The 26,485-nt window shown below is 42.8% G+C and overlaps 1 long non-coding RNA gene across 1 annotated transcript in view; it reads left to right on the top strand.

Annotated features, from left to right (window-relative positions):
* LOC122922409 overlaps positions 1 to 23,712 on the top strand; it is a 37,735-nt gene extending 14,023 nt beyond the window's left edge. Inside the window, exons 2-3 of the long non-coding RNA XR_006387135.1 lie at positions 21,685 to 21,831; positions 22,969 to 23,712. This is a non-coding gene — a long non-coding RNA (uncharacterized LOC122922409). The remainder of the gene's footprint in view (positions 1 to 21,684; positions 21,832 to 22,968) is intronic.
* Positions 23,713 to 26,485: the final 2,773 nt, after the last annotated feature.

Here is a 26,485-nt window from a genome sequence, read left to right on the forward strand (position 1 = left end):
AATATCACTTATTTCCATGTAAACATGTCACTTTTAATAGTGAGCCGACAAGCAGTTCCACGTAAAGACAGCAATGTCTCCAGGCCATATTTCCTAATCAGGACATTCTTAATGACTTAATATGTCGGCTAATAATGTGCTATGTCTAATGAGATGGCAAGGTAGCATATAATATCACTTTAAACAACAATCTTGGTAATTACACTGTACTTTGTTTAGCTAGGGATAAAAATAAATGCTGTGGAATAAGTTTAACCCTCAGTGTCTCTAGGTGTCCTCCTTGCTGTGGAAAACATTTTAAAGCTTCATCCCAATTTTTTCCATGGTAGAAAAAGATGTAGATTTAAAATGGCATATATATGGGAGGAAGCTGTTAAGATATCACATTTTTGTAAGCGATTCATTGAAATATTTTTCTCTAAGCTATAGTATATATGGATGCCACCCTATAACTCTCTGTATAAATCTATTGCTATTAGAGATTAGCAAATTTCTTAAAAATTCGATACGGCTGCTTCGCCGAATAAAATAAATAAATAATTGCTTCATGACGAATTACTTCTTCACGAAGTGCATTTTTTTGTAAGTAGCAGGTGCAATGACAGGGAGCTGCGATAGCGCCGCCCCCGTCATTGTACCCCTCAGATGCCGCGTTCATACATGATCGCGGCATCTGAGTTTAAAAACAGTGCAAAATTAACAATAAAAAAAACTATTACAAATTTACCGCCTCCATTTGCTCTCGAAGGGGTGGCAGCCGCCATCTTGCTTGAAGATCTCGGTCAAAATCCCGTGCTGCGCGAGATTACGTCATCACGCCGGCTGGCGTGGTGACGTTTGACGTCATCATGCTGGCCGGCGTGATGATGCAATCTCGTGCCACACAGAATTTCGGCCGAGATCTTCAAGCAAGATGGAGGCTGGTGGCCCGTCGTGCGCAAATGGAGGCGGTAAGTTAGAAATTTTTTTGTTTTCTATAGTATTTCCGGATAAATCGCTGACACGAAGCACGAGGAAATTCGGCTTCTAGGCAAATCGAATTTATCCTGAAATTCAGATTGAATTCCACTTTGTGGAATTCAATTTGCTAATCTCTAATTTCTATACATTTAAAGGAGTTTTCCATTACTTAGATTTTAATGATCTATCCTCAAGGTAGATCATTAGTATTAGATCGGTTGGGGTCCAGTTCCTAGCATCCCCAGTTCCCCACCAATCATCTGCTTCATTTAGCTGCAAGCATCAGAAACTATAAAGTCTACAAAGTTGGCAGCAGAAGACTTCATATACTTTGCACTGGCCATGTCGGGGTACTGTAGCTCAGCTCTCATTTAAATGAATAGAATTGTAGAACACTGATGCCAGAAACTACACAGTGTATGAAGTCTTCTGCTTTTACTTCGTAAGTCTTGCAGTTTCCTTGTAGTAGTGTGGTTGTTGGCAATTCTTCTTATTTAGAAATTACATTTTTTTGGCTCTGGAACAATGGATGGTCAATTTCCCTCCATGAATACCAGACATGAGTGGCCATGGCCACCTCTTGTTGGTTCTGTGTGTATCTGTAACAAGGTGCCGAAGGCGCACTCGGTCTCCCATCACCTGCAGACCTGCTGCTTAGCTTCGGGAGCGAGGATCTGTGTTTGACCTCATTCCCAGGGCGCCTTTGCTAGCTGGGAGGCTCCCTGCTCCTAGGTCTGCCTTGAGCGCCGAGCTGATCACTCGGTGCTCGACTGGTCGGTCTGTCGGTCATGTGACGCTGGCCATGTCACATGACCCTCAGACCCCACTATAAATACAGGCAGCCTGTTGGCCACAGGTTGCCTGTTAATTCTAGGTTCCTGGCTATTTGTTGGACTACTGAATACTCCCCTGATCTTGTTCCCTGACGATCCTTTGCCTGCTTCTCCTGTACTGCGCATCCGTCCTGGTATTGTGATCTCGGCTCCCACCTGACTACTCTTTGCGGACTCCTCTGGTACTTCTCTACTCTCCTGGTATTTGACTCCTGCTTCTCCTGACCATTCTTTGCTTAACCCTTTGTACTGCGTAGCTCTATTGGTTCTGACCCGGTCCATTCACGTTCCGTATTTTGTCTTGTCTGTCTTCCCTGCACATATCCTAAGTAAGGGACTGTCGTCCAGTTGTCCCCTGTCATCAGGACTCGTGAGGCAAGTAGGCAGGGCCAGGGGTGAGGGTGGAGCCAGTGTCACTATCCTTCCCCCTGTGTGTGTGTGGATGAGACCGTTACAGTATCCCCCTATGCATTATGGTAGTAGGCACTCTCCAGCCCACCACCTTAGTGCAGAAACACAAGACCAACACCAGGTGCCATAGTTTATGCCAAAATCAGCTATCATACCTATAACCATTTGGGAGGGAATACTAACCAGCCTTCAGTATTTCCAGGGCGTTGTAGAACCAGTCCTTCTGCCTTTTTTTGACTTTAGTGTTCTAATAAGATAACGTCTATCCACAAATTGCCCACACTAAAGAACATGCTCTTTCAGGATATCCAGCAGCTCTCCTGGCCAGCTCAATAGCCAGATCTCTTCCCCACTGAAAATATCTAGGACTGGATGGAGTGACTGATCTCCCATGCCCAACAGCCAACGACCATCTTGGAATGACATACCACAGGAGGATATCCGGCATCTGTACAACCATTACAGTGGCAGCCTGTATTGCAGGAAGGGTAAATGCCATCTGCAATTAATGTGACCCTGCCTCAACATATACCCTGCTGCAGAACCCAAAAAGAAGTGTGCACCACCTTGACCAAGCAACGCTAACAGTTTATACTTTGGCAATCTCAATTTCGGCACATTAAGTTTTCCAGCTGTTCTCTTTCTTTTTTCCAGTAGTGTAATTTCAGACTAATGCAATTTATTAATTGGCATAAGCGGTGTGATACTTGGTGTGACTATACTAAGATGAGGGTCCTAAGGTGCCAGGTGTTTGGTGCCTATAGGTTTCAATTTAATTTACTGATTAAAAGTACATTTCCCTTTGTATATATACACAAATCTTTCCATTAGTACTACAGTATAGTTATAAAGAAAAAATATACTAATCCTTAATAATTATAATACTATTTCTAACTATATTACTATAGGTATATACTATTGGCTCTAAAATGACTGTATAACTACAAGTCCCAGAAAGTTCTGCTTTCTGCCCATGAACCACAGGTTGTCTAAATTTGATTGAGATGGCAAATAAATGAAAGTGAACTCTCTTTTCAATATAGAGATGACTTATTTTGTCTCATAAATTGCATCTCCTAGGACATTCTGGCTTCTGAAATACCTTTCTTCAGGTGCTTGGGAATATAGCTGGTACTCTTGTCTCATTACCACCAGCTTATCAGAAGTGGCTGTGCCATTAGAGTATACCATGGCAGTTTTATGTCTAATGACCCCAGAGGTTACGTCTAATTGCACTTTTATTTTAATAGAACATAAAAAGGCATCTGTCCCAGAAAGCAGACTGCTCAGACCTCAGATCATAGAAGTAAAATGTAATTCCAATTATAAGGTCAAAGATAGGTCACCTGTTCTTTGTGATTTTTTAATATAAGTTTAAGTATTTTACATGTGTAGGGGGAGATTTCATTTTTTCCTTTACATAGCTGGTCATTGACATAACCTGACCCTTCTGGGACCGATGCAAAATCTGTAACAGGATCCCACCTACCATGTGCCATTTATAATACGGGTGTCTTCTTATGTGTCAGAGGGAAGGTTACGTGTGACTCTGCACCCACTATAGCCATGACACTGTAGCCGGCCATATGTAGACAAGAAGATTTGCCCCAAAACACCAATGCTTTAGTATTTTGTATATGAGCATGCTTTCTATGCTAAGAACATTTTTTAGCTAATTTTTCTGTTTGACAAAGAATGTGGGCTTGTCTAAGAATTAAGTAAAAATTTAAATTCACAGCCTGTAAAGAATAACACCATTTATAGTATTGACTAGAGATGAGCAAATCGATTGTAACAGAATCGGATTCATCATGAATTTCAGAAAAAAATAATTGCCAAACAAATCCAAAGTTTTCGTGATTCACTACAGACGAATTGCCCAAAATTGCACCCACCATTTTACTTTTAAGATGCAAGATATTGGGCAGACTAGATGGGCCAAATGGTTCTTATCTGCCTACACATTCTATGTTTCTATGTTTCTAAGGCAAGGAGAATGAAGACTGAGGATCACATGACCCAGGGAGGGTAAGTGGGGTTTCAATAGCTAGCCTGATCGTGTACTGCAATTGAGGTATCAAAGTCCTGCACAGAGATAATTTTCTGTGCATGAGTAGTCAGCCTTAAAAAAAAACCCTCAAGATTTTATAGTTCATACAGTAAGTGTTTTATATGCATATTTTCAGCACCTCCAGCAGGTGTTTTGCTTGATATGCTGCACAATTGCACTTTTTCTTTCTAAAAATCTGTTTCAATTTTGGTAGCATTTATAATCGTGCAGTTCAATACAATTTATTGCATCAATACACCAGCTTAATTTACTGCATTCTAATTCATCAATATACCACTTTGATTCAACACATTTTCTGCATCAATATATCAGTTTAATTCAATGCATTTTTTTCATCAATATACCAGTTTAATTCAGCACAGTCTAGCATGTCAATGTACTAGTTCAGCACATTCTATTGTGTCTATATACCAGTTTAATGCAACGCATTTTCCTTCTTCAATATACCAGTTTAAGTCAATGCATTTTCCTGCATCAATATACTAGTTTAATTTAGCTCTTTATAGTACATCAATACACCAGTTTAATTCAACACATTTACCCTAAATATACTAGTTTTTTTCAGCACATTGTACAGAGTCAAAATATGAGTTTAATTCAATGCCTGTTTATGCATCAATATACCAATTTAAATTAGCCCATTCTAGTGCGTCAATATATAATATACTGTATACACTTGTGGAGGGGTAGGCATGAGTCAAAATCCCATCTTTGTCAAAGTCCTATTTTGTTTAATCTTAGTTAATTTCATGAAATAGAACATACATCTCTCCTCTCTCCATACAGGTACATACTGTATTCCTGCTATATAATAACCATCTATGATGAATTAACTGTTCTCCCTACAAGTGTTATTTTATGGTACATATTTCTGCTATATAATAACCATCTCTCCGGATTCCACAGTTTTCCCTGCAAGTGTTATTTTATGGTACATTTTTATTTCTGTTTCTGTCTTCCCAACTGATGTGATGTTATCGCTGTAACTTTTGTAAAGCCTATGATCCTTAGTGATTTTATGGCCTATACAGGCCTGCAGCCATGTCTGTTTACCTCTGCATAGCATTTCCCCTGATAGGTTATCACTATAATTTCCTAGATAACCTCTTTAAGTGCCCTGCAGTTAATCATGGTAGTTAGACAGGGCAGGAGACAGGGATGCTGTACAAACAAAGTTGTTCACAGCTCAGGTATGTTGCAGTATTGTCTCACCCTATTCACTGCGTCTGTCTCCATTGTTGCTGCTGCTTACCTTCAAACTCAGTGTCTTCAAAAAAATAGAGGTTTTATTCACCAACAGTGAAATGTTTTGACTTCAAAGAGTCTTTCTCAAGCAAGTGTATTACAACAGTGTATAATAAAAAATAATATATATATATATATATATATATATACACACACACACACACTTAATACCTAATAGCAAATGAGGGAATGAGACTGCGCTGAATGGGTTATCCCCACCCATTCATGATACCACTGTGATGGGGGAAGGGGGACCAGGGAATCAGGCCTCAGAGCTAGGGAAGGAAGATAGACACCTCCTAGTAAAACCCTAACCAAAATTTTGACTGACTACCAGTATAAACAGACCCCAGTGGTAGGTGTGTTCATACACAGGAATACCTAGAGACCTATCTAGCCCTATAGGACCCTGATTCTAATGGCAGCAGTATAAATTGGAGTCCTCTTGTGTCAATAGGGTATGCACATCACATTTGGAGAGGAGCAGGTATCTGCACGCTTAGAAATACCGCTAGCAAGATCAATCAAAACTGGCCAAATATTTAATGTCCACTAAGAGCCATGTCCATAGGATGACTCACTCTATAGTGCTATTAAGCACAAGTGTGAATAAACTGTCAGTAGCGCTCTCATGTACGTAGCCCTGCGCTTGTGATAAAATGTACTGTATGTTCGGACGGGAGGTGAAGAATCCCCATATTACCTACTGCGCATGCGTAGGGCAGCGCGTTGCTAAGCAGTGTAAGACGCTCCCTTCTGTTTGGGTCATAGAGGGTATTGGCTAATGGGAGGTCTAAGTGACCAGAGTGGACTTTGCCTACAGTTAATGTATAAAGGTCTCTGAGGATTCGGGGCATATTGATGATATAAAGTATACATATATATGTGGTGCCAGGTGTCTGTCAAGGGTATTAGAACAAGAATTACATAATTTATTATTAATTGCAAACTAATAGATATGGCCCCTGTGAAAGCACTGGATAGAGGGGTGAACCCTGGCCATGTGAGAAAGGGGCCTCAATCATACATTGTGATCGATCTTAAGTGCACCAAATTTCCAGTGATTTTTATCTTGGGCATGGGGGCTTGTCAGTCACCTCACACTCACCCGTCAAAATGCTGCATATGATCTTCCCCCACAAAAGGGGAGGAACACCACCATAGGCAGCATGTACATCAGCAGATTTTCTCTATTATAAATTTATGCTCTGAACCTATAAATCTCCCATTCACTTTGCCTACTTCAGCCTACTTCATTCCCCTCATCTTGTCACTTTCAAATAAGCCAAAATGACTGATATTTTTTATTTCCCTCCTTAGCAATAAGGTGCACATGCACATTACTGACCTTGATGCTCAAGACCTGGCCACTTACTTCAAAGATATGACTGAGAACAGCAGGAAATAGTGTTCCAGTAACCAACCAGCTTTAATCCCCTCTCTCCAACATTTCCCCTTGATCTCTTTCTTCATTGGACTTAAAAATAGAAGAAGAAGTCTCCAGGCTACTCACTTCTCAAATGTCTAATTGCAGTAGTGATCCTATTCCCTCATAACTCACCTAACTACAATATTTAACCTCTTTGTACTGGCCTCTCTCTTTTCAACATTCTTTTCTAACCTGACTACAAAAAATATACAGTACAGACTAAAAGTTTGGACACACCTTCTCATTCAAAGAGTTTTCTTTATTTTCATGACTATGAAAATTGTAGATTCACACTGAAGGCATCAAAACTATGAATTAACACATGTGGAATTATATACATAACAAAAAAGTGTGAAACTGAAAATATGTCATATTCTAAGTTCTTTAAAGTAGCCATCTTTTGCTTTGATTACTGCTTTGCACACTCTTGGCATTCTCTTGATGAGCTTCAAGAGGTAGTCACCTGAAATGGTTTTCACTTCACAGGTGTGCCCTGTCAGGTTTAATAAGTGGGATTTCATGCCTTATAAATGGGGTTGGGACCATCAGTTGCGTTGTGGAGAAGTCAGGTGGATACACAGCTGATAGTCCTACTGAATAGACTGTTAGAAATTGTATTATGGCAAGAAAAAAGCAGCTAAGTAAAGAAAAACGAGTGGCCATCATTACTTTAAGAAATGAAGGTCAGTCAGTCCGAAAAATTGGGAAAACTTTGAAAGTGTCCCCAAGTGCAGTCACAAAAACCATCAAGCGCTACAAAGAAAGTGCCTCACATGCGGACCGCCCCAGGAAAGGAAGACCAAGAGTCACCTCTGCTGCGGAGGATAAGTTCATCCAAGTCACCAGCCTCAGAAATTGCAGGATAACAGCAGCTCAGATTAGAGACCAGGTCAATGCCACACAGAGTTCTAGCAGCAGACATATCTCTAGAATAACTGTTAAGAGGAGACTGTGTGAATCAGGCCTTCATGGTAGAATATCTGCTAGGAAACCACTGCTAAGGACAGGCAACAAGCAGAAGAGACTTGTTTGGGCTAAAGAACACAAGGAATGGACATTAGACCAGTGGAAATCTGTGCTTTGGTCTGATGAGTCCAAATTTGAGATCTTTGGTTCCAACCACCGTGTCTTTGTGCGACGCAGAAAAGGTGAACGGATGGACTCTACGTGCCTGGTTACCACTGTGAAGCATGGAGGAGGAGGTGCGATGGTGTGGGGGTGCTTTGCTAGTGACACTGTAGGGGATTTATTCAAAATTGAAGGCATACTGAACCAGCATGGCTACCACAGCATCTTGCAGCGACATGCTATTCCATCCGGTTTGCGTTTAGTTGGACCATCATTTATTTTTCAACAGGACAATGACCCCAAACACACCTCCAGGCTGTGTAAGGGCTATTTGACCATGAAGGAGAGTGATGGAGTGCAGTCACCGGACCTGAACCCAATCGAGATGGTTTGGGGTGAGCTGGACCGCAGAGTGAAGGCAAAAGGGCCAACAAGTGCTAAGCTTCTCTGGGAAATCCTTCAAGACTGTTGGAAGATATTTCAGGTGACTACCTCTTGAAGCTCATCAAGAGAATGCCAAGAGTGTGCAAAGCAGTAATCAAAGCAAAAGGTGGCTACTTTGAAGAACCTAGAATATGACATATTTTCAGTTGTTTCACACTTTTTTGTTATGTATATAATTCCACATGTGTTAATTCATAGTTTTGATGCCTTCAGTGTGAATCTACAATTTTCATAGTCATGAAAATAAAGAAAACTCTTTGAATGAGAAGGTGTGTCCAAACTTTTGGTCTGTACTGTATATCTCTTGACCCAACCTGTGCTGCTAACTACCAACCTGTCTCTTATCCCCTTCATCTCTAAATCCTGAAATGTCTAGTCTACTTTTTGCTAACTTTCTTCTTGTCCCCTGGTCCCCTCACACTCTACACTGAACAGAAACTGTCCTTACCAAAGTGTCTAATGATTTCCTGAGAGCAAAGGGGAATGACAACTACCCTCTACACATTCTTCTGCATCTCTCTGCAGCATTTGACACTGTAGATCACAAACTTTTCCTTAGTATGCTCTACGCTATTGGCCTAAAGGACACTGCTCTCCCTTGGATCTCGTTCTATCCTTCTGGCCACTCTTTCAGTGTATCATTTGCTTTCTCTACTTCTCCTCTTCCTCCTGCTGTTGGCATTCCTCAGAGTTCACTCCTAGGTCCAGTCCTCACTTCTCTTTACACAGCCACTATCGGACAGATTTGGTTTTCAGTAGCATCTCTATGCTAATGACTACATAACTAATCCTGTGACTTCACTCAAGCAGTACTACAAAACACCAGTGATTGTTTTGCAATTGTCTCCTAAATCATGTCCTGAAACTTTAAAAAAATTACCTATTGTGTTTCCCCTATCTACTAACCTTCCTAAACCTGATATTTCAATTTCAGTCTTAGAAATTATGTTTGACTCAGATGTTTCCTTGCTTCCCTTATTCAATCACTGGCATGTTCATGTCATCATCTGCAGCTCAAGAAGATTTCTAGAATTCTTTTCCCTTTTCTCATAGTGGAAACAGTAAAAACTTGTTATTTTGATTAATTCTAGTCTTGACTACTGTAACTAACTACTAATCGGTCTTCCCCTCACTAAGCTATCCCCCTTCAGTCTGTCCCAAATGCTGCTGCCAGGCTCATCATTTTATACTTTTATACTACTATACCCATGCCTCTAACCTGTGCCAGTCACTTCAATAGTTTAAACCTCTCACTCACAAATCTCTACAAGGTGTTGCACCTCCCTATATATCCTCTCTCATTCTGTCTGCCACCCTACCTGCGCGCTCTGTTCTGCAAAAGATCTAAGATTAACATCCATAATTCAAACGTCTCACTCTCGTCTTTAAGACTTTTCTCGAGCTGCACCAGTTCTCTGGAATGCACTGCCCTAGACAATCAGGTTCATTTCCAACATCTGCGATTGAGAATGTGGGTGGCTATAGTAGTGCAAATAGCAGTGGCAGCACAGTCGGCACCACATGTCCAACCAGTAGTAGTGGCAGCAGTATATGTATGGATAGTAGTAGTAGCAGCAGTAGGCCAAGTTCTCCCTTGCTACTGGCAAGTGCCAGATTATTAGAGGAAAAAATATAATATTGTGGACTGAATGGCTCAGTCATCCTCTTTGTCACAGCAGGATGATATCAATGTCACCTCTGAGTCTGAGTCTGACAACGTGCTTTTGAGCTAGGGCTTGGCACATGTCTTCACTGGCCTCTCGTCTCCTAATGCCAAGTTGCCATTACCTTGCGACTACCCACCAAAACCCACGCCTTTGCTAAGAAGAACTTTAGAGGATCACTATGATATGAGAAATCTCTTGCGAATCATATAAGAAATCTCTTACGGATTATAATACAAAGAAAAAGTCATCCACTGAACGGCCAACAACCACGCGGCACATCACGTGAGACGCCGACCTAGCCGGAAAAGGCGTGCAACATACAGCGTGCACGGACAAATCATCAGAAAAAAGCGCATCAACTACCGCTTACCCAGACGCCGATCCAGCGAGATACAACGTGTGATACAGTGTGCACCGGCTACAACGCTACTAAACAGGTACCTAACTCAGACCGACGGGTGAGTACAACTAATTGCTGTGTGGGACGCCACCAGCAATAAACTATAAGCGAACATTATATTATCAACTATTGGTTTGATCAGAAGATTTACCTGGACTATCGCATGCTAAATATACCTACAGAGACTATTTTGTTCAGTCACTCTATTTATACTTATATTTATATCTATTTTTATCTCTTATTTTTTAAGTAATATTTTACCCTAAACCTTTGGACATACCTAGGACATATCCTGGACATTATTGGATCCCCCTATATTCACATGTTATTTTTGTAACGTTTTTTGTTTATCGATCACTTCTTCACTGATTACTTTGGATTTGATTATTTTGCAATTGATCGATCCGTATCGACCTACTTTTCCGATTATTTTTTCGATTATTATATTATATTTTTTCGATCATTTTCCGATTATTTTCCCATTTTTCGATTATACTTATAACCAATAATCCTTCACAACCTAGGTGACCACATCAGCACCACACCCCAGCCCCCCCCCATCCCCCACCACAACAACCGACAAACCATTTCAATTTTAAATAATAATTTTTAATGAACAAATATAAAATATAAAAAATAAAGATAAAAATCAACATTTTTAACATAAAATTCTGTATAACGTCAACCAATAAATATTCTTAAAAACCAGATAAAGAGTGCCTGTCGACTTTTCTTACTTTTCTTCAAACAAACAAGACATACAACAAACCCTGAACATAAACCCGCACCAAACATACAAGTGAGGTTGGGTACAAAGAGGATACAAGGGAGAAACAGGAAAGACCTTGATGACCACAAGGGTGGCCCTCACTGGACAGATGGTAAAGCCAGGAGCAGTGAACCACCAGCACACACCAAGCCTGGAGGAACACTGAGCTACAGGCTTCCAGCAGAAGCTAAATAGCCCAAAGCGACCACACCCAATCAGGGGGTTAACCCTTACAGCACCAGACAGGGGAAGGATACAACTTAAAGGGGAAGTGCATATACCAGCCACCATGTTGCCACCGGCAACAGCATGCGTGGCAACCATGTCACAGCACACACAGCCAAAGCAGAGACACTGCCACCACATACCATAACAGCAACATGTTGCCACCGGCAACAGCATGCGTGGCAACCATGTCACGGCACACACAGCCAAAGCCAAGACACTGCCACCACATGCCATAACAGCAACACGTTGCCACCGGCAACAGCATGCGTGGCAACCATGTCACGGCGCACACAGCCAAAGCCGAGACACTGCCACCATATGCCATAACAGCAACATGTTGCCACCGGCAACCGCAAGCATGGCATGAGTGTCACGGCGCACACAGCAAAGGCTTTGACAGCTGAACTCACACCTTGCCAAGTTGCTACTGGTGCAGTTGCTGACATACCACTTAGTTGCAGTTCTGCACCTTCATCAAAATGTAATTTAGCAGACATTAGTACTTCTGACCAGCAGTACATAAAAATTGTAGCATTCTCCAAATATGGCATAGTTTCAAACCTGCACCAAAACTAAATTAATCAGACATTAGTACTTCTGGCCAGCTATAAACATGGTCTCCTTTTAGAAATGTCACACTGCATATTCACCCTAATTTTATTCTTCTCTGTGACATTAGTACTTTTGGACAGCTGTTTGTAAAAACGTCTGCTGTAGGATATTTGTACTTCTGGTCAGTTGTCCATTTTTTTAAATTATTAAAAATTGTTTTGTTTGCTAAATGACTGTGCCATTCTCTAGAACAGGGCTGGCCAACCTGTGGCTCTCCAGCTGTTGTAAAACTACAGTTCCTACCATGACCTGCTGTAGGCTGATAGCTGTAGGCTTTATGGGCATGCTGGGAGTTGTAGTTTTGCAACAGCTGGAGAGCCGCAGGTTGGCCAGCCCTGCTCTAGAACATACCCTGTTCCCTGACCCCATGAACTTGCGGGGAGGCAGTCCGGAACTGGACCCTTTTGCTATCTCTGAAGCAAAAGGGTCCAGATTCGGCACATAGCCGACAGGAATGGAGCCAAACAAATTCCATTGACTAAAATGGGATCAGTTCAGTTTCCATTTAGGACAACACTTTATTTTAGCGGAGCAGGACTTTTCTCCATACTATTTTTATATAATCTGTGATGGAGGCCCTGAATTGAGCTTCCAATACAGTCAAGTATTTTATTTATTTTAATGTTGTTGGTGGCCTTTTCATTTTATGTTATTGTCGATAAATATTGCAGTTTTCACATTGGCCACTGAACCTTCATTTTAGCCTTAGGGATGGTCAGTCGTCGTCTTATTATCATCACAGGGAGAGCTACAATGAACAGCAGCATCACTATTATAAAGATGGAGACACATAACGTGTGTTTCCTCTCCCCCTCTGCACAGTTACTTCTGCACATAGCGCATACAAATTAATGTTTTTTTTCTGCCTTTGCTTTATTTTTTTCCAAATGCCTGCTAAAAACAGTTTTCTCAGGATGACTGTCCCCATAATCATGTAAAGAAAATATAATAAAAAATCTACAGAAAATTAAAGCAAGTTAGAAAAAATTAAGTGATCCGTTCCATTTATTCAATGGAATTACTGAGAAGAATTCCTCTTGATTACTACTTACGGTATATTTAGATGCATATCTGTGATATTAACAGCATCTATCACCTGGTGTCATGCACATGACCACATGCATTTCAGCCAGCAGTATGATCAGGGGCAGACAGGCCATATGTGCAACCTTTGCAGTTGATTGTGGGTCAGTGAAAAAATCACAGTGACATGGATTACTTTGGTCCAAGATGAGGACGACACACGTCCATTATAGTCATGGGTCAGTGAAAAAACAGGAACACAACATTGATGGCATCCGCAAAGGGCAGGCATTAGGGGGCGTAAAACTGCGCAATTGCCCAGGTCCCCGATCCTCTAAGGGGCCCCCTGCTTCAGTCCTGCCCGGCAGATCGCAAATAGCTGAACAGTCGGGACTCCAGAGTGGGGAATTTCCCAGCTTAGGGGTCCTTGCTCTGACTCCATATATGCATATGTCCATATATGGAGTCAGTGTTATGAACAAGCATTGTCATTATGCTTAGGAACACCCTGTTTATAAATCTAATTTAGACTCTATTTTTAAAATGTTTCTGTGGGCATTCGAACTCACAACCTTCTACATTACAGGTAAAAACTTTAACCACTGGGCTATAAAGCTCAATGTTTAGTTACTGCTGAAAAACCTCATAGAAGTTTCTCTTCTTATATACTAGAGAGATTTCTATGCTGTTTTTAACAGAAGAGAAACTTCTACGAGGTTTTTCAGCACTGACTTAGAATTGAGCTCAATCGCCCAGTGGTTAAGGTTTTGACTCTTAATGTAGAAGATGTGATTTCAAATCCATACAAAAGCTTTTTAAAAATAGAGGCTAAATAAAACTTAAATACACAGGATGTTCACAGCAGTGAAAAATGTGATTTTATTGAGAAAAAAAAATGGAGCAAAACATAAAATATGATCAAATAACACCCGTATTAACCAACGCCTGCAATACGCCAGTCCTGCAGGGGGAGCGAATGTAAGGTCACAGGGGACAGTTAACAGACCGAGGGTTGCTATTGGTACTCACAGTTTTTATATACCCTGGGCAGGCATACAGCAGTGATGGAGAGGCTGGCACATAGATCCTCTGGGGCACTCTCTGGGTATATGGACCAGGTCTGGTGGTAGGTGAGGTGCCCTGGGTGTTGTAGGTTTAGTGTGCTGGTGGCAAGATCCCTTATGGTTTGTGACGCCAGTGCCGGTAACGGTGGCACACCGATTTGTTGTAGGAATAATTGAGGTACACACAGTTGTAGTGAACCAGAACTCCTTTTTACTGAACAGTTCAACTATATACAGGCTTCAGTTAGTTCCATATGCAGGGACTTGGTAACAGGCAGGCTTCACATAAATGGCAGGCAAAGTTCTTGCAAGATACTCAGAGGGAATAACACTCACAAATCAGGCTGAACTTTCTTCAGATCCTGTCTGGCTTTCTCCAAGGCCCGTATGCCCTATTGCTGGCTTTATCCTTGGGTAGGGAAACCTTCCTCTGGTATAAATCCTTTTGCTGTAAATATCCTTCTGCCCTTTATCTTTCTACTTGGCTGGATAAAAGTGGCTCTGCTCTGTACTTTTCAAGGTGCTAGATATCTTCAGGAGGCAACTTCTTCTCCTGGACTAACTTCTGAGCTTCACTTGCTAAGCACTTTAGGCAGGCTAGACTGCACTACTTAGCCTCCTGGACTAGACTGGACTGACTCTTTCCTTTCCTGTCTGGGCCTAACTATATATACTAGGGGGTTCCCTAGCTCCCTCTACTGCCTAGGAGGAGGAACTACACCCCTAACAGGCCTGGTACACAGGAGATAATATGACAACATACATTAAAATCCAATACAAAATACCATGACCATGTTCCACAGGAGGTGGAGAACAAAGTAACCCAATTGACCCTTGAGTAGTGCCCACATTTACATAGTGGGACACTACCAGGGGAGCACCCAGGAATTTTGTCTAGGGGGGGTCCAAAAGGCAAAATAATGTGGCATTTATATTTTAAAAATGCGGGGAAGGGGTGTAGTGTGTTGCGCTGATTCTTTTACTTGGCGATTCTAAAAGTTCTGTAGGAATAGAACAATAGAACATTTTTGGGCCCCGCCCATTATTAAAAGCCCCTCCTCCATATAATAGGCCACTCCCAACAAACACTGTACAGCTGACATTCTATAGTTGCGGCCTGTCTCTACACATCATACGGAGAGGGGAGGTCTGTCCTGGCTGCACTGCCTGCTTCACATCATACAATAGACAGCAGGCTACAGCCAGGAAGCTCCTCTGCTCTCCTCCCTCCCCAGATCCTGCTCAAGGCCTGTGGTTCCCCCCACCATCTGCCACCCGCCCGTGGCCTGCTGCCCCCCTTGACCGTCCTCACCCAGCTCTGAATCCTCCTTCTGCAAATGGCAGGGGGAGGAGCCGGAGCATCTCCTCTCCTACATACCGCCAGATACCTCTTACATCCAGTGATGTCACCTTTGTTGTAGACGTTCTCTTTCTTTATCTTCTCCATTCACACCAGACCGCCATGATGATTTTTCAGCCATCTCCCATCTCTGCAGAGATTAACAAACAGACATTAGTTTCCCACATTTCCATCATCTTCACATCTTCTGAACACCCTTTCCTGCCACCCCCAATACTATACTGCAGAAACAGTCCCTCTGTAAATACTACTACCACACAGATAGTGCCCCCTTCAACAATTATTGGCACACAGTGCTCTAAAAAAAATAACTGCGCCCAGACAATAATATTATAAAGATAATGTCCCCCAAAAATTATTGTGCTAAGCTGATACTGTGGCAGGGTGCCCCCCAGAGTAACAGGGCTTCCCAAAATAGAAATAATTCTCTGCCAGAGCACACAGTAGTAATAATGCCCCTATAGTGCTCATACTAGTAATCATGTTCCTCATAGCCCCCTAGTAGTAGCAAAGCTCTGCATAATACCTCCTAGTACTAATAATTCTCCCTACAATATGACAGTACATGAAATACCCCCGCTTAGTGCCCGCTGTTGAGCTAATGTCCCCATAATGTATGCCAGTATAAAATACCCCTATATAGTGCCCCAGTAAATGCCCTCATAGTGCTCTTCTCCCCCTTCCCCATAGTGTCCCCCATAATATGCCAGTAAAAAATGCCCCTTCTAAGTGCCACCATATGCCCCAATAGTGCTCCTCTCCCCCATAGTGCCCTCAAATAATGCCCCATAGTGCCGCTCTCCCCTATAATGCCTCCGATAATGTGCTAGTAAAAAAATGCCCCCTTAGTGCCACCAGATGCCATAATGCCCCCCATAATGTGCCAATAAGAATAACCACTTAACCACTGGGCTATAAAGCACAAGTCATGGCTGGGAAACCTCATAGAAGGTTCTCTTATATAATAAAAGAGAAACTTCTATGAGGTTTTTCAGCAAAATCTTAGCGTTGAGCTCTACAGCCCAGTGGTTAAGGTTTTTGCCCTTAATGTAGAAGGTTGTGAGTTTGAATCCCCATAGAAACATTTTAAAAATAGAGGCTAAATGAAACTTAAATACACAAGGTGTCCCCAACAGTGAAAAGTTTGCTTTTATTGATAAAACAAATGAAGCAAAACGTAAAATATGATCAAATAACACCCGTATTAGGCCGAATGCACACGGCCGTGTTTCACGGCCGTGAGCGGTCCGTGGAACCACGGGCTGGATTCCTGCTGAGAGCAGGAGCGCACGGCGTCATTGGTTGCTATGACGCCGTGCGTCTGCTGCCGCCACAGTACAGTAATACACTGGTATAGATCATACCAGTGTATTACTGTATTGCGGCGGCAGCAGGGAGCGCACGGCGTCATAGCAACCAATGACGCCGTGCGCTCCTGCTCTCAGCAGGATGCCAGGCCGTGTTACCACGGACCGCTCTCGGCCGCGGAACACGGCCGTGTGCATTCGGCCTTAACCCACACCAACCTTTTTAACTTGTGTAACCAGTATTTTTTGTTGGGAAAGGTGGCAACCCTAACAGCCCATCCCCCCACTCAGGACCTCTATAGGCCTGCTCACTGCAGCAAGCTAAGCCTCATCAGGACTCACTTCGTAAAAATATATATTTTTTTTCATTGCGATATTCTGACCGTTTTAACTTTTTTATAGTTATGTCCACTGATGTGTGGGGGCTAACATTTGGGTTGTGTATGACTTGATCACTTTTTATTCAATTTTCTTGGGAGATAAAGTGATGAAAAAAGCTCGAAACTGCCTTTTTTTTAAAAAACATTCTGTTACTCCATTCACCATATGGTCTAACTTTTTAAAAAATATTTTAATAGTATGGGTGCTTTCGCATGCGGCGATGCCCATAATTCTATAATTTTTTTTGGTTTATTTTTATTTTTTATATTTTCAAAACGTTCTTCAGATTTTTTTTTTCTTTTTGTTAAATCCCACAAGTAGACCACAACTTACAATCATCAGATGTAAATTGCTCCATTATTCTGTATAGAAATCACTTTATCACGATTCAGTGCTGCCATCTAGTGGCCTGAACTGGGATATACTAACAATGAGCCTGGAAGCCTAGTACAGGCTGAGACTCATTTTTAAAACAGGGTGCTTTCCATTGATCTCCTCTGGGGAAAAGCGCTCCTAAAGTACAGATTTTTTTCACGGACTTCAAACGGACATGGAAATCTGAACGAGGCCTAAGCCTAAGGCCTCTTTCACACGAACATAAGGGCTCCATGCCCGTGCTGCAGACCACATACAGCGGTTCCGCAATAAACGGGTCACCAGCCATGTGCATTCCGCATCACGGATGCAGACCCATTCACTTAAATGCGTCCGCAAGTCTGGAGATGCGGTGTGGAACGGAAGCACAGAACGGAACCCCTCGGAAGCACTACGGAGTGCTTCTATGGTATTCCGTTCCGTGCTTCTGTTCCGCACCGCATCTCCAGATTTGCGGACCCATTTAAGTGAATGGGTCTGCATCCGTGATGCGGAATGCACATGGCTGGTAGAACTTGTTCTATCTTTTTGCGGAACGGACAAATTGCGGACCCCATTCAAGTGAATGGGTCTGCGATCTGCATGCGGCTGCCCACGATCGGTGCCTGTGCATTGCGGACCGTAATTTGGGGTCCGCAGCACGGCCACTGAGCCCTTATGTTCGTGTGAAAGAGGCCTAAGGGCTCATGCACACGATGTTCCGTATCTGAAGTTTTTTTTTTTTCTCTGATTTACGTCCTCTTCCATTCCATTATTCCACAAAACATATCCGTATGGTTTCCGTATGCGATCCGTTTTTTGCGCCTAAGTGATGCAGACAGTATATTACAGCGACCCGTGTATCCTGGTTAACAGTAACCATACTGGCTGACATCTAACCTGTATCTAATATATGGGGCACGCAAGTACCTTATTCCTCTGCAATCTTTGATTAAGCAGTATCTACCTTACATCTTATGGGAGGATGTATATTATTTACATATATCAAATGTGAGGGTGTTTGCAGGCCCATCGGCCCTACCTTCTGACTATTGCCTTCTTGCTGAATGAATATCAACGTCTATCATTTACCTATGATCAACTTGTGTTACAAAACACGCGAAACGCGTTGGGCTAAGGGACCTATAAATTGATTGCGATGACCTTTGCAAACTGAAGGTGTTTTGTGTTAATCAGGATACAATCTGATATTGCAGAAACTGTACTGAGCATCTATTCATCATTCTGTATTGACCAATGACTTACCTTGATGTATTCAGCGTTTTTTTACTTTGATGTACTCAGCATGTATTCAGCATCTATTTTTATGTATTTAGCATTCATTTGTTTGTTTTCTTTTGATGTACTCAGTGTTTATTCTTTTTTGTATTTATAGTAGGGTATCTAGGTGCCTTGCACATTTGTCTTCAAGGCCATCCGAGGGCTTGTAGGAGGTTCCTGAATATGGGATCGCCCCTATCGGGTTGGCCATTCCGTTCTATAGCATAGGATGAGAATCAGGGAAAGGTCCCCCATCAGACCATCACCATCCTGCCTAGAAATCCACCCTATCCCGTATTATGGAATACGAATGACTGCTGTACTTACACAGCCTTTCTTTTGATAAAATATTTGTGTTTTGTGTTTTGCATATTTGTGTTGGGTAATTTTAGCGCTTTGATTAAAGGCTAATTAGGGTGGTACTCTGTGAATACACCAAACACATGAGCAATATAGGCTGGGCATAGCATTTCTACAGTATGGATCCGCAAAATACGGATGAAATACGGATGACATATGGATGTGTTCCGTGTGCGTTCTGTATTTTTTGCAGACCCATTTACTTGAATGGGGCCTTAGACCGTGATTTGCAGACAATAATACGACAGGCACTACTTTTTTTTTGCAACGGAAACGGAATGCACACGGAGTATCTTCTGTTGTTTTTGCAGACCCATTGAAGTGAATGGTTCTGCATATGGTCCGCAAAAAAAAACTAACAGAAGTGGAAAGAAAATACGTTAGTGTGCATGAGCCCTAAGGGTATATTCACACGTCCGCAACGTGTTTTGCGGATCCACGGATCCGCAAAACACGGACAGCGGCAATGTGTGTTCCGCGGACCGCACATTGCCGGCACTAATAGAATATGCCTATTATTGTCTGCAATTGCTATTTTTTTCGGGATCGGAATTGCGGACCCGGAAGTGCGGGTCCGCAATGCCGTGTCCGGGCAGTACATCATGCTGCCCCATAGAAATGAATGGGTTCGTAATTCCGTTCCATAAAATGCGGAACAGAATTGCGGACGTGTGAATGGACCCTAAGTCAGTGTTTGAGCAGTGATTTTCATCAGTATATGTGATTTGAAGGTCCAAAACACAGACAGAACAAATGCAAATCCTTCCATTATACACTATCTCTGAGTAATCTTCACTTTTTTGGTTTTGACCAGAAATCATTTTAAATCATTGATCAAACACTGACCGAACTCTGACTGTGTGAAACGGCCTAACAGTTCAATATCTGAACACTAACTTGATTGCCAAGCTTGTTTGGTGAAATAAACACGGAACATTTTTGAAGACATAGAGTGCCGCAGTATCTTCTAATCTTTAAACAAATTGTACTATCAAAGAATGTTGCCGGAAAAAAGGCACTTCTCTGCTCCTGTGTTTTTCTGGTTGAATTTATGATAAAGTGACAGTTATTATGTCAAATGTGATCTTTCAGTAGCTGGAAGGTTTATACCACCCTATATAAGGCCTCATGCACACGACCGATGTTTGTTTCCGCGTCCGTTCCGCACATTTCGCGGTTCGGATGTGGAACCATTCATTGTCTATGGAGCAGTTGAAAATGCTGGTAGTCCACTGTTTGTTATCCGCGTCCGTGGTTCCAGTCCGTCAAAAAAATATCACCTCTTCTATTCTTGTCCGCGAAAAACGGTTCGCGGACGCATCCAAGGCAATGGGACCGCTAAGTCAATGGGAGGCACACCCGATTGTTATCCGCGTCCGCGCCCGTTTTATTCCTATAATTTGCATGGCAAACCTGTCTGCCAGAGCTTGTGCCAATAAAATAAAATAAAAATGTTGTTGTACTGACCTTGCCCTGTCTGTCCCTAAATGATGTAGCTATAAAGTCCATGAGTATATTTTGAGGGGCAGCTTCATTTTGCATAGGCCTGTACATGGTTTTTGGAAGAGTCGTGCACTAAATACCATACCCCATCATTTTTTACTTTAAATGGATGCCCCTACCTTTGCTACAGCAAACAGTAGTCATGTATAACCTGCATGTGCACGTTTTATTTGGTGACATGTGTCCCTGTTGTAATTGAGCATCCTATAGTTGTCACCATCCCATATTCTAAAGTATTTTAAAGGGGTTCTGCACTTTCATTTCACTGATGATCTATCCTCTGGATAGATCATCAGCTTCTGATCGGCGGGGGTCCGACACCCGGGACCCCCGCCGATCAGCTGTTTGAGAAGGCAGCGGCGCTCCAGCAGCGCCGCGGCCTTCTCACTGTTTACCGCCGGGCCGCCCGGCCACTGACGTCACGACTTGTATCAACTAGAGTGGGCGCGGGTCCGACACCCATTCAATGAACAGAGCTTAGCCGCGCCCACTCTAGTTGATACAAGTCGTGACGTCAGAGGGCAGGCGGCCCGGCCGTAAACAGTGAGAAGGCCGTGGCGCTGCTGGAGCGCCGCTGCCTTCTCAAACAGCTGATCGGCGGGGGTCCCGGGTGTCGGACCCCTGCCGATCAGAAGCTGATGATCTATCCAGAGGATAGATCATCAGTGAAATGAAAGTGCAGAACCCCTTTAATACAAATGGCTTGCACGACTAATCTCCTCCTTCCTGTACATTAGTTTCCCCACACCTGCACTACTGTGCCATGTGCTGTATAATCTTGCAAATTCGGAAATTTTTCTGATTTGGCGACTTGATTTAGCTTAACATTTTCGCTTTAGTATTTGTACTGTTATTATTTAATAGTTGTTTCTCTAATGTTTTTTGAGTAATTTTTATATTTGATTTCTTTACAGTGAAACAGACAAAAACCCGGTGGAACAGATGCCGGGATCAATTCAGCCGTGATCTAACTGCCAAAGGCCGGAGTGGGGAAGGCAGCTCCAAGAAAAGGCCATACTTGTACACGGCCAATTTTTGAGGCCGGTGATGGATTTGAGGCCGTAAGTATTTTTGTGGATCAAAAATCCTTATTTGCAGGTTATCAATAGTTCATAATCTTGGTTAGCAGTAGTCGTAAAGAATTTAAAGGGTTGTGTGGCGTTGTACTATTGATGTCCTATCCTCTGTGTAGGTGATCCATATCATTTTTGTGTGGGATTAACACCCGGCACCACAGCTGTATGATGAGACGACACGTGCAGAGCGCACATGCCGCCTCCCGTCTCTCTTTTTCTCCTGTGTGGCACTATTTTCGAGATCAAGTAACATATCAGAGCAGGAATAGAGAAGGGAAATGGCACGTGCGCACTGCACGCATTGTCTCCTCGTACAGCTGATCGTCTTGGTTGCCGGCTGTTGGTCCCCCACCAATCTGATCTTGTGTACTTATACTGTGGATAGGTCATAAATATGAAAAAGCTGGACAAACCGTCTTACCTTTTTTTGGCCCTGAATAGTGTAGTCATTTGTGTATGTTTAGTTTTGTTCATATTTTTTGGAACATACATGCTAACTTTTTTTGTTTTTGTTTTTTATTTTGTAACCGTTCTGTACTGTAATTGTCATTTACATAGTTTTAATGTTGGCTTACAAACCACAACATGGATTTCTAAAAGTTCAACTATAAAATGACAATTACATTCTCCTATTTATAATAGAGTATAATGATGCTCCAACTGCGTCCTTCCAGCTGATTTTTAACTACTACTACCACCATGGCCTTGTGATGCCTGGTCCATGTTGGTTGCCTGGAAATTATGTTCTTTTTGGTTTTCCTAAAATAGGTTTGCATGGTAGAAGCAGGCCAGATACAGACGATACAGACAGAATATCAGCGCTGGTTTTGGTCCTTGAATGTGTATACCTCGTTTTGTGCTGGACAGCTCCAAACGCCAAACAATGTTTTACAAATAGTTTCCCATTTGGCGTTTTTATCAAAAAATAAACCAAAGTAATGTTTATGGGTTTTTTTATTTTGGAAAATTCCCATTGAAGGTGATAATCCAACATTATTAAACAATATGTGATCTATGCAGGCTCACCGTATATAGTATAGTACACACACAGCTGGTTTTATTTTTGAAACATTACGAAATGTAATGATGTAATATATGTTTTCATGTCATTTTTCTATACAGTACTGTGGACAGTCTGGATGACCCAGAGGACTCTGAGACGGGTGAAAGTGACAGTCTGGCAGTATTTTCCCCTGCAAGTAGTCCTGCCCTAACATTGGCTGAGGAACCTGACCAGCCATCACTGGCCCAGCCCACCCTTTCACCACGGAGCCCTGAAAGAGCCCTGAAAGAGTACAGCAGCGGCAGCCCAGGCGTCACCACAATGTCCCTCACTCTTCCTCTGGGAAACCGACTCGGGAGATGATAGATGCCCGAGTCATTGAATTCCTTGCCCAGAGGAGGAGTGATGGCATTGAAGAGTCGATGTTGAGGGGCCTTGCTCCTTTATTGAAGCAGGTCCATACAGAAAAACATCACGAGGGTGTTGCTTCGGTGGCCCTTGTAATCAAAATGTATGCCTCCCCTTACCAGGGAGACATACACTCGCAAATTAATGACTTGCGAAGACACATATTGAACATCCCACCTCTCCAGCATGGACGCAGCTACCACCAGCCTCCACACCCACCTCAAGGTCCATCTTTCCCCCAACCACCATACCACCGGTCACAAGACCCTACACCACCTGTTGGGCAGCCAAGTTATCAGCCGAGTTTGGCAACTGGGGCCACAGATCCTGGCCATGTACGGCCAGGCTCAACATATGGGCCTGGCTTGTTTACGCAAGACCTGTTTGACCATTGATTTGATATGGTCCAATGTTATATTTTGTGTTATTTCTTTTTTTTTTATCGTTTATGTGATTGTCTGGGATTTGGATTTGTGTTCAACATGTTTTCTGTAAAGTTTGGTACAAAACTTTCAATTGGCTTGTGTTAATTTTTCAAATACACAAAACATTTACAGTTCTGCACATTTCCAATAAACATAGACATGCACAATAGTTCCAAAAAAATCACTTTATTTAGAGGAACATAATCGGTATTTGGGTAATGTGAACATGAGGTATTGGTATTGGACCATATAGGAAAAATACTAACAATGTTAATGTCCTTAACATTTTGATGAAAACATAATTAGTATTTATATTTACTTTAAACTATGTGATGGCCAAAAAACCTCAGCCCGCAAACCCACGTCAAGGGTCCTCATTCTCTTGCGAGTCCCTACACTTAAATACCACAATAAATTGACCAGAAGATATCAAACACTGCCACGAATATCGTCCCTCTGCCATGGCAAAGACCCCTCTGGGCTGTAAAAGTAGTCTGCATAGAGTTCCCGAACTGCAATGCCTGCAGTCCCAGGTCGTCTATGCAGGGTCCTTTCCAAACCCAAACCTGATGACGTAGAAAAATCTTCCATGTCAACAGAAGAGGAAGCTTCATTAATCCTGGTGAAGTTCTGTAGAACAACACAAGCTTGAATCACCAGGTTAGCATTCTCCAGATCCATCTGTATGGATGACAAAAACCCCCTTCACTTGCTAGAGAGTATTCCGAAAGCACACCGAGGGGCACGAGTCAACCGGTAGTTGAAAATACGCCTCCTGACATCCAAACTACGCTTTAGGAAGGGCCGCATAACATGGGGAGTCAATACAAACCCTTCATCCGACACAATGACAAATGGAGGCGGCAGACCAGCAGATCCGAGCAGTCTTCTGAACTCGGGCAGGGCAAGCTGGTTGGCACGAAGCCGCTCACCCATTCTAGAAGCACTAAAGATGCGAGCATCTGCTGTGCTTCCATAAGCCTCGATATCAACGATTATAAATCAGTAGTTGCTGTCAGCCACAGCCATAAGCACTACCGAAATAAATTGCTTATAATTTAAGAATCGTGACCCCGAGTGAGGAGGCTTCCTCACACGGATGTGCTTGCCATCCATTGCCCTGATGCAGTTGGGAAACTGCGCCGAAAGATTGAAGCCCTCAGCGATCCGAACCCAATCGTCCGTCTTTTGGCTGTGGCATCGCCGTCTCTTGGAGTTGATGCCAGATGACATGGCAAGTGTGACGCACAATCCAAGAAATTGTTGAGGTTCCCAAAAGAAACGCAAAATGCAGGGATGCAAAAGAGTTCCCACTTGCAAGGAATCTGTAGAAAAACAGAATCAGTAAGCAGAAAATAAAAGGGAACATACGATACATGATTCGCCTCTATTGTTGGATATGAGACGTGTTTAAACAATCAATGTCCATTCACGAAAAAAAAAACTATTTCTAATGTGAATTTGTATGTAGGGATGAGCGAACTCGAACTGTATAGTTCGGGTTCGTACCGAATTTTGGGGTGTCCGTGACACGGACCCGAACCCGGACATTTTCGTAAAAGTCCGGGTTCGGGTTCGGTGTTCGTAGCTTTCTTGGCGCTTTTGTGACGCTTTCTTGGCGCTTTTTGAAAGGCTGCAAAGCAGCCAATCAACAAGCGTCATACTACTTGCCCCAAGAGGCCATCACAGCCATGCCTACTATTGGCATGGCTGTGATTGGCCAGAGCACCATGTGACCCAGCCTCTATTTAAGCTGGAGTCACATAGCGCCGCCCGTCACTCTGCTCTGATTAGCGTAGGGAGAGGTTGCGGCTGCGACAGTAGGGCGAGATTAGGCAGATTAACTCCTCCAAAGGACTTGATTAACTGATCGATCTGCAGCTGTGGATCATTGAGCTGCTGATCCTCAATTGCTCACTGTTTTTAGGCTGCCCAGACCGTTTGTCAGTCACATTTTTCTGGGGTGATCGGCGGCCATTTTGTGTCTTGTGGTGCGCCAGCACAAGCTGCGACCAAGTGCATTTAACCCTCAATGGTGTGGTTGTTTTTTGGCTAAAGCCTACATCAGGGTGAAGCTGTCACACCAAGTGCATTTAACCAGCAATAGTCTGTTCATTTTTTGGCCATATACAAAATCAGGGGCAAGCTGCGCCTGTCACCAAGTGCATTTAACCCTCAATGGTGTGGTTGTTTTTTGGCTAAAGCCTACATCAGGGTGAAGCTGTCACACCAAGTGCATTTAACCAGCAATAGTCTGTTCATTTTTTGGCCATATACAAAATCAGGGGCAAGCTGCGCCTGTCACCAAGTGCATTTAACCCTCAATGGTGTGGTTGTTTTTTGGCTAAAGCCTACATCAGGGTGAAGCTGTCACACCAAGTGCATTTAACCAGCAATAGTCTGTTCATTTTTTGGCCATATACTAAATCAGGGGCAAGCTGCGCCTGTCACCAAGTGCATTTAACCCTCAATGGTGTGGTTGTTTTTTGGCTAAAGCCTACATCAGGGTGAAGCTGTCACACCAAGTGCATTTAACCAGCAATAGTCTGTTCATTTTTTGGCCATATACAAAATCAGGGGCAAGCTGCGCCTGTCACCAAGTGCATTTAACCCTCAATGGTGTGGTTGTTTTCTGGCTAAAGCCTACATCAGGGTGAAGCTGTCACACCAAGTGCATTTAACCAGCAATAGTCTGTTTATTTTTTGGCCATATACTACATCAGGGGCAAGCTGCGCCCGTCACCAAGTGCATTTAACCCTCAGTAGTGTGGTTGGTCAAGCTGTGACACCAAGTGCATTTAAC

The sequence above is a fragment of the Bufo gargarizans genome, unplaced genomic scaffold, assembly GCF_014858855.1.
Source record: "Bufo gargarizans isolate SCDJY-AF-19 unplaced genomic scaffold, ASM1485885v1 fragScaff_scaffold_330_pilon:::fragment_2:::debris, whole genome shotgun sequence".
NCBI lineage: Eukaryota > Metazoa > Chordata > Amphibia > Anura > Bufonidae > Bufo > Bufo gargarizans.